The sequence below is a fragment of the Vombatus ursinus genome, unplaced genomic scaffold, assembly GCF_900497805.2.
Source record: "Vombatus ursinus unplaced genomic scaffold, bare-nosed wombat genome assembly UNPS02003292.1, whole genome shotgun sequence".
Classification (NCBI taxonomy): Eukaryota; Metazoa; Chordata; class Mammalia; order Diprotodontia; family Vombatidae; genus Vombatus; species Vombatus ursinus.
This window is the reverse complement of record NW_020943070.1, coordinates 1,397,015-1,412,313: the sequence shown is the minus strand read 5'-3', so window position 1 is coordinate 1,412,313 and position 15,299 is coordinate 1,397,015. Positions and strand designations below refer to the sequence as shown.

General features: G+C 43.3%; 1 protein-coding gene across 4 annotated transcripts in view; it reads right to left on the bottom strand.

Moving 5' to 3' along the window:
- MRTFA (myocardin related transcription factor A) overlaps positions 1-15,299 on the bottom strand; it is a 185,627-nt gene that overhangs the window by 50,133 nt on the left and 120,195 nt on the right. The window contains exon 1 of one of the 4 annotated variants that reach the window (XM_027872645.1): positions 270-447. The exons of the other annotated variants lie outside the window; for them this stretch is intronic. The gene's annotated coding sequence lies outside the window, so the exon portion shown is untranslated. Of the gene's footprint in view, positions 1-269; positions 448-15,299 lie in introns of those variants that run through there. 4 annotated transcript variants of the gene reach the window in all.

Genomic DNA, 15,299 nt, shown 5'->3' with positions numbered 1-15,299 from the left:
GCTGTGGGCGGCAGGAGGGGAAGTTGTGGAGGGTCTCGCAAGGCGATAACAATCCACACAACTCAGAAGCCTCGCCTCTTGCACAAAACCTCCTATACCAACGCACTTCTTCCTGAGACTAGAAGTTTGAAAAAAGGCAAGATGTCAGACTCCCATCCATTAGAAGGGCCTTCAACATGGCTGCATTTCCTAGGTTAATCAGAGTAGCATAAACACAGTAATTATGCGGCTCACACTGGGCATGGCTATGGCAGCTGTTTCCAATGTACCTGTGCACTGTTGGCAGGGCTCTGTCCACTTCCCTGTCCATGTACCCCTTTGACCTTCTCCCCTTCTTCACCCTCCAGAGCACTCAAAGGCCTCTAAACTCTCTGGAGATGAGGAAGCCTAAGGAGATGATTCAGAGCACATCAGGACGGTGCTCAACTTTGGTACCAAGAGAGTGCTTGGTGCCACCCTGGTGTGGCAGCACAGCTTGATAAAGTTTGTTTTTTAACCAAAAAAAGAAAAAAAGAAAGAAAAAAAAGAAAAAGATAAAAATCAGTTCTCTATATTTCAAAAGCCAAAAAAAAAAAAAAAACCACCTAAAGGTCTAAACTACACCCTACATGAAGCCACAGGCCTTTCCTGTATTTATAGACAGTTTACACAAGTGAAACATGTACTCTGTGATAGGCCAGAGCCTGAGTTATAGAAAGATGTTTAAACGATACATCCGTAAATAGCTACAACTTTGCTAATAAGATGATTGACTGGGGTGTGTACCCAACCCCGTCATCTGCCTCTTCCATTAAAAAGTTTTTCATTGGTTCCCAAGTAGGGATGATAGAAAGTGACATGAATGTACCCACTCTCTTCTTAATGGCTAATAATCATAATGATAATTAGTATTATTGTTGCTGCTAATACATGTAGTGACTGGAAAGCACTCCACGTATATTCATCTCATTTGGTTCTCATCTGAAGAAACTGAGGCTGGGAGAAGCTAGCTGACTTGCTCAGGGGCACAGAGCTGTTAAGCTTCTAAGGGACGATCCAGCCCCAGGTCCTCCTGAGCCCCAAATCGTGGCTCTGTCTACAAGGCTTTAAGCCTCTCTTCCAAAGTTAACAAAAGTTTAGAAATGATCAAGATCACAGGCTAGAGCTGCTTAGTTCCCACTATTTCCTGATGTAGAACCCTGCCATTTTAGTCAGACAGGGCTTTGGTCACAATACTCATTCTGCCTGAGCTTTTCTCTCCTTCCTTTCACTCATCTAAATCCTGCTCACTGAAGAGGACCAGTGAGAAGGCTCACTCCAATACAAAACGTTCCCCAGTAACTTCTACCCAGAGTAGGTTTCTTTACCTGGTATCTGTGAAATTTAAAAAAAAAAAAATACAGCTTTATTCTAATTAAGATTTTCTTTCTAATCCTATGCATTTAAAAACATTATTCTGAGTACAAACAGAGTAAAGAACCTGGATTTAGAAGAAATAATAATAACTGAATGATATGATCCCCATCACTCATATACCAGCAAGCGTGAGACTAGTATGTGTGTATACATGTGTATACATGGAGGGCTTGCACGGCTTCCTTATTTCTCTAGGGTGAGTAAGGGGACCAGAACAAGATGCTCTACCCAATACTGCTAGAGATCAGGGCGACTTTTGGGGGCCACGGTATGTCACACTGGTGAGTCACACACTAAAATCCTCAGATCTTTTTCATATGAACTATTATCTAAACCACATGAACAACACGTACATGAACAGTTGATTTCTTTAAACACAAGAATAGGCTATTATGGTGGAAAGAATACCGGATTTAGAGCCTGCAACCCTGCGTTCAAATCTTAACTCTGATCCAACTTATTTTCAGTGTGACCTTGAACACACAAGAGAAGCCCCTCTTCCTATCTCTACGCTAGGCTAGTGGGTCGTCAGACCATATTCTCTCCCTCCTCCCCTCTCTCCTGGCTTCCCAGGCCTCCTTCAGATCTCAAACTATAAATCCCACCTTCTTCAAGAAGTCTTTTCCAGTCCCTTTTAAAGCTGTGCCTTATGTCTGTTGATGATTTCCCATTCATTCTCTATCATCCTGGTTGTTGTGTTCTCTGGAGGTGGGGCTTGACTTTTGACTCTCTTTGTATCACCAGGGCTCAACACAGTGCCTGACATACAGTAAATGCTTAATAAATATGCACTGACTATTTGTACTTCGGTTTTTTATGTATAAAATGAGAGGGCTGTATCAGGGTCCTTTTGGGGCAGCTGGGCAGCACAGCAGATAACCAGAGTACCAGGCCTAGATTCAGGAAAGCTCATCTTGACTTCAAATCTCTCCTCAGACACTTACTAGCTGTATGACCCTGGGCAAGTCACTTCATCCTGTTTGCTTCAGTTTTCCTCATCTGTAAAATGAGCTGGAGAAGGAAATGGCAAACCACTCTAGTATCTTTGGCAAGAAAACCTCAAATGGGGTCACAAAGAGTTGGACATGACTAAAAACAACTCAACAACAACAAGGGTCCTTTCAGATTTAATTCTTTTGTTACCAGAAGATCTTGTTTGTTAAAACATACCCATCACCTGCAGATGGGATACTCCCTTTTCTGAGGTGGGATGGTTGGGGGAATAAAAGTAACCTAACTACATTTACAATGCAGGAATCACCTTGTGTTAAGAAGCACACATTTTATGAAAAAAATGCTCTAAATCACTACTGATTAGAGAAATGCAAATTAAAATAACTCTGAATAACTCTCAGATTGGCTAAAATAACAGAAAAGGAAAATGACAAATGTTGGAGGAGACGTGGAAAAATTAAGACACTAATACACTGGTGTAGATCTGAACTGATCCAACCATTCTGGATAGCAATTTGGAACTAGACCCAAAGGGCTATAAAACCATGCTCTTTGGCCCAGCAATACCACTACTAGGTCTGTATCCCAAACAGATCAAAGGAAAAGGAAAAGGACCTATTTATACAAAATATTTACGCAGTTCTTTTTGTAATGGCAAAAAAACTGGAAACTGAGGGGATGCCCATTAATTGGGAAGGGCTGAACAAGTTGTGGTATATGATTGTTACGGAATACTATTGTGCTATAAGAAATAATAAGCAGGATGGTTTCAGAAAAACCTGGGAAGACTTACATGAACTGATGCAAAGTGAAATTAGCAGAACCAGAACACTGTACACAGTAACAGCAATATTGTATGATGATCAACTGTGAATGACTTAGCTATTCTCAGCAGTACAACGATCCAAGACAATTCTAAAGGACAAATGCTGAAAAAAGCTGTCCACCTCCAGAGAAAGAACTGATGAAGTCCAGAAGCAGATCAAAGCATACTTTTTTTTTTAAGCTTTATTTTTCTTGGAGTTTTTTGGTCTCCATTTTCTTTTGCAACATGGCTAACATGGAAATGTTCTGTATGACTACACACGTAATAATCTATATAAAATTGCTTGCCTTCTCAAGGAGGGGGGATAGGAGAGAGAAAAACTCAAAAAAAATTTTCTTTGGCCTTTTGGTGATGTAATTGGGGTTAAGCGACTTGCCCAGGGTCGCACAGCTAGTAAGTGTCATGTGTCTGGGGCCAGATTTGAACTCGGCTCTTCTTGACTCCAAGCCCATCCACTCTGCCACCTAGCTGCCTCTAAACTCAAATTTTTAAAACAAATGTTTCAAAAAAAAAAAAAGCAGCACATGTTTTACACTAGATCTGATGTTCTGCATTAGCAGATTTTGTAGTTCTGTATAGGACTCCCAGTTATTTCACTAGAATTCAGTGTGGTACAGGGAAAAGAGCCCTGAAACTGGAGTCAGAGGACCTTCATTCAAATAAGGTGCTAACTGCCACTTACTGCCCTGTGATTCTGGACAACTCACTTGATGTCTCTGGGCCTCAGGGTCTTCATCTACAAAACATGCAGGTTGGATCAGATGGCTGCCAAAGTCCCTTCCATTCTAGATCTATGATCCTCTGAACTCAATTAATCCTCCAAGATCTAGGAAAGTAAAAGGAAAGACCAGGGCAATACACCACTACAGTGCTGGAGTGGGAGGGCAGGCCAGGCCCTTGAACCACTGAGTGTCCTTTCCATAAAGAAATTCACTTAGTCCAGGAAATGTGAGGAAGGGTGAAACGTTCCACTGTGCTCAGGATCACTCCCTGAGTGAGTCCACAGCCTTAGCAAGTGAGGGTGACATGAGCAGGGAAGTCTCATTGCCTCAACAGTCAAACAGAAAAGTTATCTAGTGGGAGTTTGGATCTTTGGCCCAGTCTCTAAGAAGACAGAAACAAGCAACAGAGACAGGATGGTTCAGGCCAACGTCAACGAGCTTAGGTGCTCTTGCCCTCTAAATTAACCCTGAAATTTAATTTCTCCTCAGAACATTGTGAAACCATAAAATAACAAGGGACATAAAAGGGTGCAGTGGAGATGTGAGAGAAGAAGGAAAAGAAAATTTTATACTATTTCATGAGAGTTCTAGGGAAGTTAGCAGAAAATCTTTCTATCTGTCTATCTCTATGTACAATGACATATTACATCAATATAGAATAAATTGTTCTTAATTAGAAAACCTACAAAACTTTATGAAATTCAACAGGTCTAAATACCCCAAAGAAACTACTCCCTGTCAATCAACATTTTTTAAGAGCCTACTATGTGCCAGGTACTGTGCTAAATACTGGGGATACAAAGGGAAAAGCTGTCCTCTGCCTTTGAGGAGCTCACAATCTAATTGGGGGGAGGGGATGGGATACAACTCGCTTAAACAACCATATACAAACAACATATGTGATAAATAGAGAATAATTAACAACAACTATCACCCCACAACAATAATAATTTTCTTTAAAAATCCTCTAGAAAGCTACACAAGTCCAACCATGCAGGCAAATAATAATCCTGAATTCAGAGACTTCTTGCTTCATGAGACCTCTCCAGCAAAGCTCTCAGATTTGCTCACTCACTGAATCTTGTGGCCTGGGCAAGCAAGGTACTTTCCATTGCTTCTTAATTCTAGTCCAGAGGGGAAGATTTAGAAACCTTTTCCATTCTAAATGCTAATAAGAATTAGACTTCAGTCACCTGAAAGGGCCATCAGGTCTCTGACCTCCTTTCTCTTCCCCACCCCTGTTTTCAGCTCCCCATTTATCTGAAATCTGACCAAGTTCCCCAGTGAAATGAATGAGGTGACCCTGCAACTCTATTATCTTCGATGTTGCTATAACCTGACAGGGAGTGTGTCTTGTCTGGTGTTGCATAAACTCTCTTCTAGTTACTTCAATATAAAAAGAAAAAAATTTAAGCAGTAGAGTCAAGTAACAGTAGTCAACAGATACATTCCATTTTACTTTATGAATTTTTCTATTATCTACATGTATATAACAATGACCCTTACAACTTACAATGATGATGAACGAACAAAAAATGTTTTCTTCTCTTCATTTGACTTTCTCTTCTTATAGTTCATCCTGATTATTGGTCACCATTCTACATCAATTCTCTCCCTCCGTGATATTTGTCAACTACAGTGATGAGATCTTAGCAGACATTTCAAGATAGTCTTTTAACAAATACCAAACCAGACCAGATAAACAAGGGCACAGAGCTGCTCCGTCCATATGTAGCACAGTAAGTACACAAGTTAAGGGCTTAACAGAGTTCCAGGGCCCACCAGCCCCACCCAGCCCATAACATGAAGTGCCGAGCACCAGCTCACATGGTCGTTTCGTCATTTCAGGGCTAGGTACTCTAAAGGTGCTCAGTCAGGAGATAAAGCTTTCGTGCTGTCCCTCAGGCCCGCACTCTTAATCAAAAAGCATGGCTTGCCTGATCTACCTGCTAATGAATTCCACACATATTTAGTGGATCAGCTAGTGGGTGTGTACATGGAGCCTACACAGAGATGAACAGATGTTTGTAGAGATGAATGCCACTAACCTAGCAGCCCATTAAAGAGAAGATTTGGAATAGAGAAAGTTATTTTTAAAAATATTATAAAGTGGAACTGAACACCACAATCCCATGATCCCTTAGGAACTGTCAATGCCTCTAGCTCCTTCTAAAACACTCTGAGATGGGCAAAGACCATGGTGGGACAGAACCTTTGCAAACAGAACTCACCTCACTCCTTTCTTATTTCTGCCTAAACTTCCCACACAGAAACATAAAAGTTGAAGTACAAAGAGAAACAGAAAGGAATCCAAGAGGTCACCAATATGGTGAAGGAACATAAAAGAAGATGAAGGTGCAGCCACCTCCCTCTCATTCCTTTTACTGAGCTGTTCAAACTGTTGTCAAATGAGATCTGTAAAGCACTTAGCACAATACCTGGTGCACAATAGGTGCTGTCTAAATGCTTACTTCTTCCCTTCCTCTTGTCTCACATTGCCTCTAAGAACCAGGACAGCAAACACATGCTCAGCTTGGAAGAGAGGATGGGTGACACGCTGTAATTATCCAAATATGAAAATGATTCCTATTTCATGACAGCACGGGACCTCAACTTCATGGCATTCTGAAAATCTAGGTTAGATGAAACATTTTTAATCTTGTCCTCACATGCATTAAACAGCAATGCTACGGATATATAAGGAAAATTCCACGTGGGGCCTGAAAATGACACGCCAGCCAGGAAAGCAGTCTGCTCCAATAGAAGAGGCATCCCTAACTGCCCTGAATAAAATAGCCAGGCCTCCTCCCGGTGCTACTGGCTCTCAAGAGGCCGCTGAGTGTAATCTGTACCTGGACACGTGTCCTCCCTAAGGCATCCCTGACAAAGTGGTCATGGCAGGTACTTCTGTGTAAAGATTCCTAGTGAGAGCTCCCAAGGCTCCACTGCACTTTGGGAGAGCCTGGTCAGGAGACATTTCCTTCTGCTCACCCCATGTTCACGTCTCCCCAGCTGCCTCCACTGGTACTAGTTCTACACTCAAGGTCAAAAGAACAAGTCCATTCCCTCCTCCAAAGGATGGAGTCATCAAATACATGAATCAACCAATCAATTCATAAGCAGTTATAAATTGCAGAAAACAGAGTACTGGGCCTGGAGTCAGAAGGAGCCATGTTCAAATATGACCTTAGATATTTATTGTGTGACTCCGGGAAAATCACTTAACCCTGTTTGCCTTAGTTTCTCCAACTATAAAATGGGGATCATAATAGCACCTACCTGCCAGAGTTCTAGTCTCATTTTACAAATGAGATTTGTGAAAGGACTTAAGGACTTAAGCACAGTGCCTAACACACAGTAGGTACTATATATTTAATCCCTTTCCTCCGCTGTATGCCTGGTTCCATGCTAGGAGCCAGGTAAAAGTGCAAAGAATCCAAGAATCCCTTCTCACAAGACACTTACATGCAAATGGGGCACACAAGTAAATATCGGAGCATACAAATAAAAACAAGGTGGCTTGAGAGGGAGGGCATCAGCAGCTGGGCTTAAGAAAATACAAAGGCTGTAGAAAGCAGGGCCTGAATTGATCCTGAAAGAAGAGAGGAGCCTCTAAGGCCCTTGTAGGAAAAATCACAGCCAGGGTGTGGGAGACAATCGGTGCAAAGGTGCAGAGACAAGAGACGGAGATGGGGCTCACTCAGGAGGCTGGCTTTGCTGGCGAGCAGAGCACAGTAAGGTTAGTGTCAGGGGGTGAAGGTCTCTGCAAGCTAAACAGAGGGTTGGTCCGAGATGCAGCTGAGAACCATTAGAGTTGACATGGGCAGACCAACATTTATGGAAAATCAGTTTGGCAGCATGTGTGGTACAGACTGGAGCAGAGAGAGCCTCTAAGAAAAGGCAGACAAACGAGGAGGCTGCTGCACGAGAGCCTGAGCGAAGGCAGAAGTAGAAATGTGACAACTCACTGGACGTGTGGGCCGAGGCAGAGTGAGGAGACAAGGATGCTGACAAAGTGACAAACCTGGGAGCCTGAAAAAACGGTGGTGCCTCTGAAAGAAAGAGGGGGGAAGATCAGAAAGTGGGGAGAGAGTTTAGGGGGATAGATGAGTTCAATTTTGGATGGGAGGAGTTTGAGATATCTCCAGGAAATCCAGTCTGAAATGTCTAATAGTGTTGGAGTGGAGCTCAAGGGAGAACTGGATAGATAGAAATCGATGAAGGGCTGGACACAAAGATGTGGGAGGTCTTGCAGAGATGATAGTTAAACCCGTGAGAGCTGATGGGGGAGGGGAGGGAAGAAGAGAGGAGAGAGAGGGCACCTAGCGTAGAACCTTGGGCCATACCCACGTCTGATGAGCCAGCAAAGGAGCAGTCTGGCAAGTGGGTGGAGAACCAAAGCAGCATTACAACTTCCAGGGAGGAGACAGCATCCCAGAGGAGTGGGCAGACACCAGTGGCAGATGTAGGCGGCCTGAGAAGGATTATGGCTAAGAAAAGACCATCAGAAGGAGCAGTTTAGATGATCACTGGTAACTGTAGAGAGCAGCTACAGTTCAGAGATGAGGCTGGCACTGAGACTGTTCCAACAAGCTGAGGAGGGAGTAAGAGGAGAGAAAGTGGAGGCCAGGAGCATGGATGTCTCTTCCACAGAGATTGGCTATGAAAGGGAGGAGAGAGAGACCATGAGGGGATGGCAGGGTAGTAAAGTTATTTAAGGAAAGGGAAGCCTTGAGCAGATTCGAAGGCAACTGGGAAGGAATTAGTTGATAAGGAGAGGTTGAAGGGTTGGAAAAGAGGGAGGGGACAGCTGAGGGTGCCATTTGTTACAGAAGATGGAGGGATGTTGACCTTGGCAAAGGGAAGGGGCACCTCTTTCTCAGAGACTGGAGGATGATGTCAAAGATGACATGAGATGTCAGGGAAACTGAGAAGAAAAGGGGAATTCAGACTGGAGACAGCTACCATGTCTCCCCCTAATTCTTCTTGTCTCTTCTCCAGGATAAACATGCCTAGTTCCCAAGACCACAGGATTACAAATTTAGAGATAAAAAATCTCTTACAGGTCAACTAGTCCAACCCCCTTATTTTACAGGGTACTGAGGCCCGTACCCCCAAGGAATTACAAGTGACTTGCCCAAGGTCACAAAGGGTAGTAAGTAGAAATCAAGAACTGGGATCAATGTCATTCCTAAGTGACGCACCCAGAATGAAACAGTTCTGTCTATGATGACAGAATACAAAGATTACCATTGCCCCAGTCCTGGACACTACGCTTCTCAGTAATATAAAGTCACTTAAGGTCATTTGTGAAGTGCCTAATGATAAACATTACAAGCTATTTCCATTTTAAAATTCATTGTGATTTCACAGGTATTTGTTTTGTTTTTTAAACTAAAATGAAAGCATCCCATCAGATCTATTCAAGAATTAAAATCCTAGGAAGCAAGGTCAGAAAATTACCAGTCACCAAATATGGATCCCACAGCACTAAAGAATCACAACAAAGCAGTGATCATTAAATGCCTGAATGACTGAAATTCTGTGGTTCTAATTTCAACTGACTGAATCCTGGAACTATGAGAACTATGAGCCTGTCCAATGCTAATCTCAGTAAGTGCTGTTTAAGCTGTCACCTTCCCTTGGAAGTCTCAGAGACATCTTAACATCAACACATCATTCTCTTCCCCTAACCCCCTCCTCTTCCAATGTCCCTGTTTCTGTTGAAGGCTTGGCAGCCCCCTCACTCCATCACCAACTCTTGCCCTTTCTACCTCCACTCACACCTTAGTTCAGGCCTCCATGACCTCGTGCCTGTATTGCCATGTGAGTAGTCCTCTTAACAACCGCAATAGCCTCCTGATTGACTCAAGCCCCCTCTTTAGTCCACCCTACATCCTGCTGCCAAAGTCATTTTCCTAAGCACCAATCTCTCCCATTTAACCAATTCCTGCCATTTCCTTTTGCCGCAAGGATAATAATAAGAGACCCACAACCTATCTTTTCCAGCCTCACTGGATGGCATTCAGCCTCCAATCAAACTGGCCTCCTCTCTGTCCATCACAATAGACACTGCATCTTTTGAACATCCCAGACGTCTGGAAAGCAATCCCACTCTACATCGGCTTCAGAGTTTGTCTTTTATTATCGTTTGTCCTTTGTTTTCAAAGGGGCCCAATGACAGCATGGGGCAATGCCTTGCCTTGCTTGTGAACTGGATTTAAGTGAGACAGAGCTGCCCAAAGCCATCAGCCTCACTCTGTCTTCCAGAATCATCAAAGTCCAGTGACAGGAATGAAAAAAAAAAAAAAGAAGATCACTGGTGATGGCCTGGGATGCAGTAAATAATCTTAGCATCCTCAACGTCTGATGAAACTCTAAGCGCTCCACAGTGCCTGCTTCAACCACCTTTACGGCCTTTGGAACAAACTGTCCTTATCCACCCATTCTGCTGGGGGAATTCTTCACTTGCTTGGGATAGACACCCCTCTAACTTACTGACAGGTTTGAGGCCCACTAGTTACCAGTTTCAGCAGGGCGTGGAAGCTGCACGTGCCATAGCTTCTTGGAGCCATAGGTGAGAGCTGAGTGCCAGGTGGACACCAAAGGTGGCTGAGCAGCCCTCACCCCAGAGGTGCCAGTCCTCCTTGAACGCCCTGTTTCTTTTACGACATAGTTAAACACCTTCCTCTGCATCAGTAAGTCTTTTCTGATCCCAAGTGTCCTCCCTCCCAAACTACCTCATATTTCATTGTTTTGAATATAGCTGTATTTATTAACTTGATCTTTTTGCTGTACATATTTTTATCCGTACTTACTGTCCTCCCTACGAGAAGGTAAGTGAAGGGCAAGCAGGGGATGTTTCCTTTTTTGTACTTGTTTTTCCAAGTCAGGGCTGGGAACGTGGTGGATACTTACTAAATGCCTGTTGATTGATTAATTATAAACTTAGAGCTGAGAGTGACCTTACAGGCCACTAAGTCCAGTATCTCATCATTTACAAATGAGGGAATACAGGCACACTGAGGTTAAGTGACTTTCCCAGGGTCCCTAAGCTACCAAGTGCCTGAGGTAACATTTGAACTCAGGTCTTTCTGATTCCAAGTCTAATGCCTAATCCATATTGCCATTAGGACTTTAGATGGGTGAACTCATTTAAAGCCAGCCACAATTACACATCAGTAAATGTGGTGCCCGATAATACATGACAATGACCATCTTCCTTATATACTATTAAGTAAAACCCTATTTAATTGCTTTGTCACCCACTTTGAGATCATCATCTGTTTGTACAATATTGGCCTCTGACTCCACAGGTAGAAAAGTGTGGGCAAGTACAGTGATCGCCCCAAACCACAAAAGTGTGTATCAATTGTTAAACTGGTTTGGCAATGCCAATGTCTAGGGAGTTAGGCAGGGTCACCTTTTGAACACACACCCGAGGAGCACATGTCACTGCCCCCATTAAGGCCCTGCCACACGAACATCCAAAGGGATTGAGGCACCAAAGAGAAAATTTTGTCAGCACAAAATAATACCACAATAATAATCTGCTGACCAGGCAAGGCTTCTAAGCTAGGACAAAATAACTCAGTCCTGAGGACGGAAGGACTGCATAAAAACTTCAATGCTTCCTCTATGACCACAAAAAGCTCAAAATAAAGTCAAAGGGATTCTGTAGAACTAGAGTCAATGTTGGGTAGTATCGATGAGTCAGGAAGGACAACTGAGACTTGCTTTTAGGTAGCATTTAGAAAACAACTAATTCCATGTATCAAGGCAGTAAAACAGAAAAGTGACCCAATACAGAGGCAGTCCCTATGCCCCAGGAACAAGAGCTTCTAGATCATATTGATACTCAAGCACAGGATTCTCAAAAAGAATAAAGCCAAACCAGGAAACCAATGGACAGTAAGATAGATAGAACTGTATCTAGACAGACACTCACTCTCTCTCTCACTCTCTCTCTCTCTCTCTCTCTCTCTCTCTCTCTCTCCCCCCTCTCCCCCTCTCCCTCTCTCCCCCTCTCCCTCCCTCTCTCTCCCACCACATCCAAGCTGTTGTCAGGGCCGGGAGATTTCAAGCTCTCAAATACATCTCCTCTCCTCTGATCATGCTGGTGGACCTGCCTGCCTTGAGTCTCCCTAATCCAATACATCCTCCAATAAGCCACTACAGTGCAGGTCCAATCATGTCACCCCCTCGACTCAAACTCTAGTGGCTCCCTAGTGCCTCCGGGATCAAATATAAAAGGCTCTGTTTGGCATTCAAAGCCCTTCATAACCTAGTCTCATCTTAACTTTACAATTTTCTTACACCTTACTAACCTGAGACACACTCTTTTGATCCAGTGACACTGTCCTGGCTGTTCCACAAACAAGACCCTCGATCTCTGGCTCTCTCTCCTCGGCTTAGACTACTGACTTCCCTGGCTTCCTTTAAGTCCCAACTAAAATTGTCTCTCCTACAGGAAGCCTTCCAAACCGTCCCATCTGTTGTTAAGGGTTTCCTAGTCATGCTGCACACATCTGTTTGCCTGTTGTCTCCCTCCTCACAGGGTGAACTCCTCAAGAGCAGGGACTGTCTTCTGCCTCTTTTTGTATTCTCAGTGCCTAGCACAGTGCCTGGCACATCGTGTTTAATAAATGTTTACTGAATGCTGTCCATACATATATACAGAGAGTACTTTAGACATAGTAGACAGTCCATGAATATAGCTAAGAATAGGGGAAATCAATACCAGTATCAATAGGAATTCCATGTCTAAAATGAGAAATAATACATTTTCTTCTGTTCCACATGGAAAAATTTTGGAAGCAGATGGGATTTCAGTAAGTGTGGTAAAACTGGGTTTTAAACTAGCTAGAGGCGGAGAGAAAATCAGACAGCAAGGGTGAGTCAGCTTAGAATGACAATGAGCCACACCCACATAGATGTTTTCTGGATGCACTGCTATGTGGAATTGAACTTTATTAGTTATAATAATTTAAGGAGGAAGTGAGTAGATCTATATGCTCATTCAAGAGAATCATCTTCCATTGTTCAAGACTCTATGAAAGTTTGCTGAGACTACTATTGTCAGGGGAGGGGGGAGGACATTAAAGAAGTGTGAAGCCCATTAAAGATGGCCCTCTAAGAGGGTTTCGAAATACAGGTAGGCTAATCAGGGAAGGAGTACAGTAGAAACTCCAGTAGTCACTCTGAGGTCGAACTGTTGCAATCCCTTGGTTCATCATTTTTTATACTTCTGCTCTTTCTTACCCACCCAGCAGAAGTGAATCCATTTGCCTGTGAAGGTCAGAAGAGAAGCCACGAGCTCATTTCCCCCTTCCCTACCCCTCCCGCCCCCATTCAGTGGCCAAGGTGGGAGCTTGAACATTCCAGGTTCTTCCCCTGCTAGATCACACTCAGTAACCCACCCTCCTTTGAGCTTCACTGCCCAATCAGAATCCTGGCAGCCGTGGGCTAGCATCCTGCAGGACACTCTTCTTTCCACAAGTTCAGGCCTTCGCTAACAGTCTTTCTTTTCCTCCTCGACTCCTGCTCTCAGACCACTCCAACTCTCAATCTTTCCTTGATTCTCTCTTGGTTCTCAGGTTCATCTGCTGGATATCCATTTAGATCCTATCTGTTCACACGGGTGCCCTCTAGGGCTCTGTCATGGGCACCCTTCTCTTCTCCCTCCACTCTATCTCACTTGATGATCTCATAAGCTTCCATAGATTCAAGTGTCATCTCTATCCTGATAATTCTCAAACTGACTCACTAAGCCCCAACCTCTTACTGATCTCTAGTCTAGTATTCCCAAATGCACGTTCCAGAGACAAATGGGATACCAAATCAGACGTCAAATGAGATAGTATCTGTAAGTGCTCAGCACAGTGCCCAGCACATAGCAGGCATTATACAAATGCTTATTCCCTTCTTTTCCCCTCTCACGGACGTCGTAAACTCAGTATGTCTATAAACAAACTCATTCCCTTGCTCCCCATTTCCCTTCTTCCTAACTTCCCTTTTTCCAGTAAGGGTTCCACCATCCTCCGAGACATGCAGGATCACAGCCTGGGTGTGTTATCCTGGTCTTTTCCCTCTCTCACAGCACGTATGTGATCTGCTACAGGCCTCATCACCCCAAGCCTGGATCACTTCAGTAGCTGCTAGGTGGCTTCCCCGCTCCAGGTCTCTTCCCACCCCATCTGATCATCTACTTTCACTGTCAAAAGCGAGCTTCCTGAAGCAAGATTCTGATCATGTCACTCCCCACTCAACAACACATAGTGCCTGGAATATAAGTAGACACTTAATAAACGTTTCTTAACTATTTGTTGACTGGGAGGAGAAGAGTTGAAGGGCAAACCAAGGGCCAAAATCTCCTCTGGTCACTAATGTTGCATGAAAGGGTTTGGAGACACTTGAGGGACAATCATAGCCTATGGCATACCAACCTCTCTCAAACCCTTTCCTAAAGCCCTTGGGGCACCCTGACTCCAACAGATTCAGAGATCATCCTATTGCAAAAAAAAAAAACAAAACAGATTAATAAATAAAACAGCTTATTCCATAGCAAAAGATGGGAAAACTCTGTCAAGTACGTTACAAACAAAAAAGTAGGCCTTAACTATATCTTCAATTTGCTTGGTTCTTGGTTCCCAGAATCTTATCATGAAATGCAAAGAGATACTTTATTACCACAGGAAACTATAAAAGTCCAGGAATGGCAAGTGTCTGTAAACAGTCAAGACGTAGTTTAAAGAACACGATTTCCTATTTCACACAAAGAACAGAAAAGGCCCCATAAAGAACTGCAAACGATCGAGACACTCAGACACATGATACAGTCACTGCAAGACAAAGTCAGTAAAGGATGGAATTCTAGACACACTAGGGAAGTCTGTGTTTCTCTGGGCACCTGAAGGGCCTAATTTTGAACCTTCACATTGGATGCCCTCCTTCAGATTTCAACAAAACCAAGACAGTTTTCTTAACGGGAGAAAATTCCCTCAAAATGAAAGCTAAGAATTAAAATTAAATCCTTTTTCGATAGATCCAAAAACTAAGTTCTACAGAAGCTAAATGAGATGTCTAAAGGAATTACAAAGTAAATTTGTGGGATGAATTAGAACTAGAACGTGGGTCTCCTGATAGGCATCTAGAATCTTCTGTTTAGTTCTTACTAACAATAAGAAAAACTGGTTTAAATACATAAAACCAAAGAACTTAGACAGAAAGAAATGACCTACTCAATATTACCTCCCATGGCTCCCTATCACCTCCAGGATCAAATATAAAATCTTCCCTTAGGTGTTCAAAACCCTTTATAACCTGCCCACCCTCTCCTACCTTTCTGTTCTTCTTTTACCTTATGCAGCCCCCTCCCCTGAGGACTAAAAATACAATGAAAA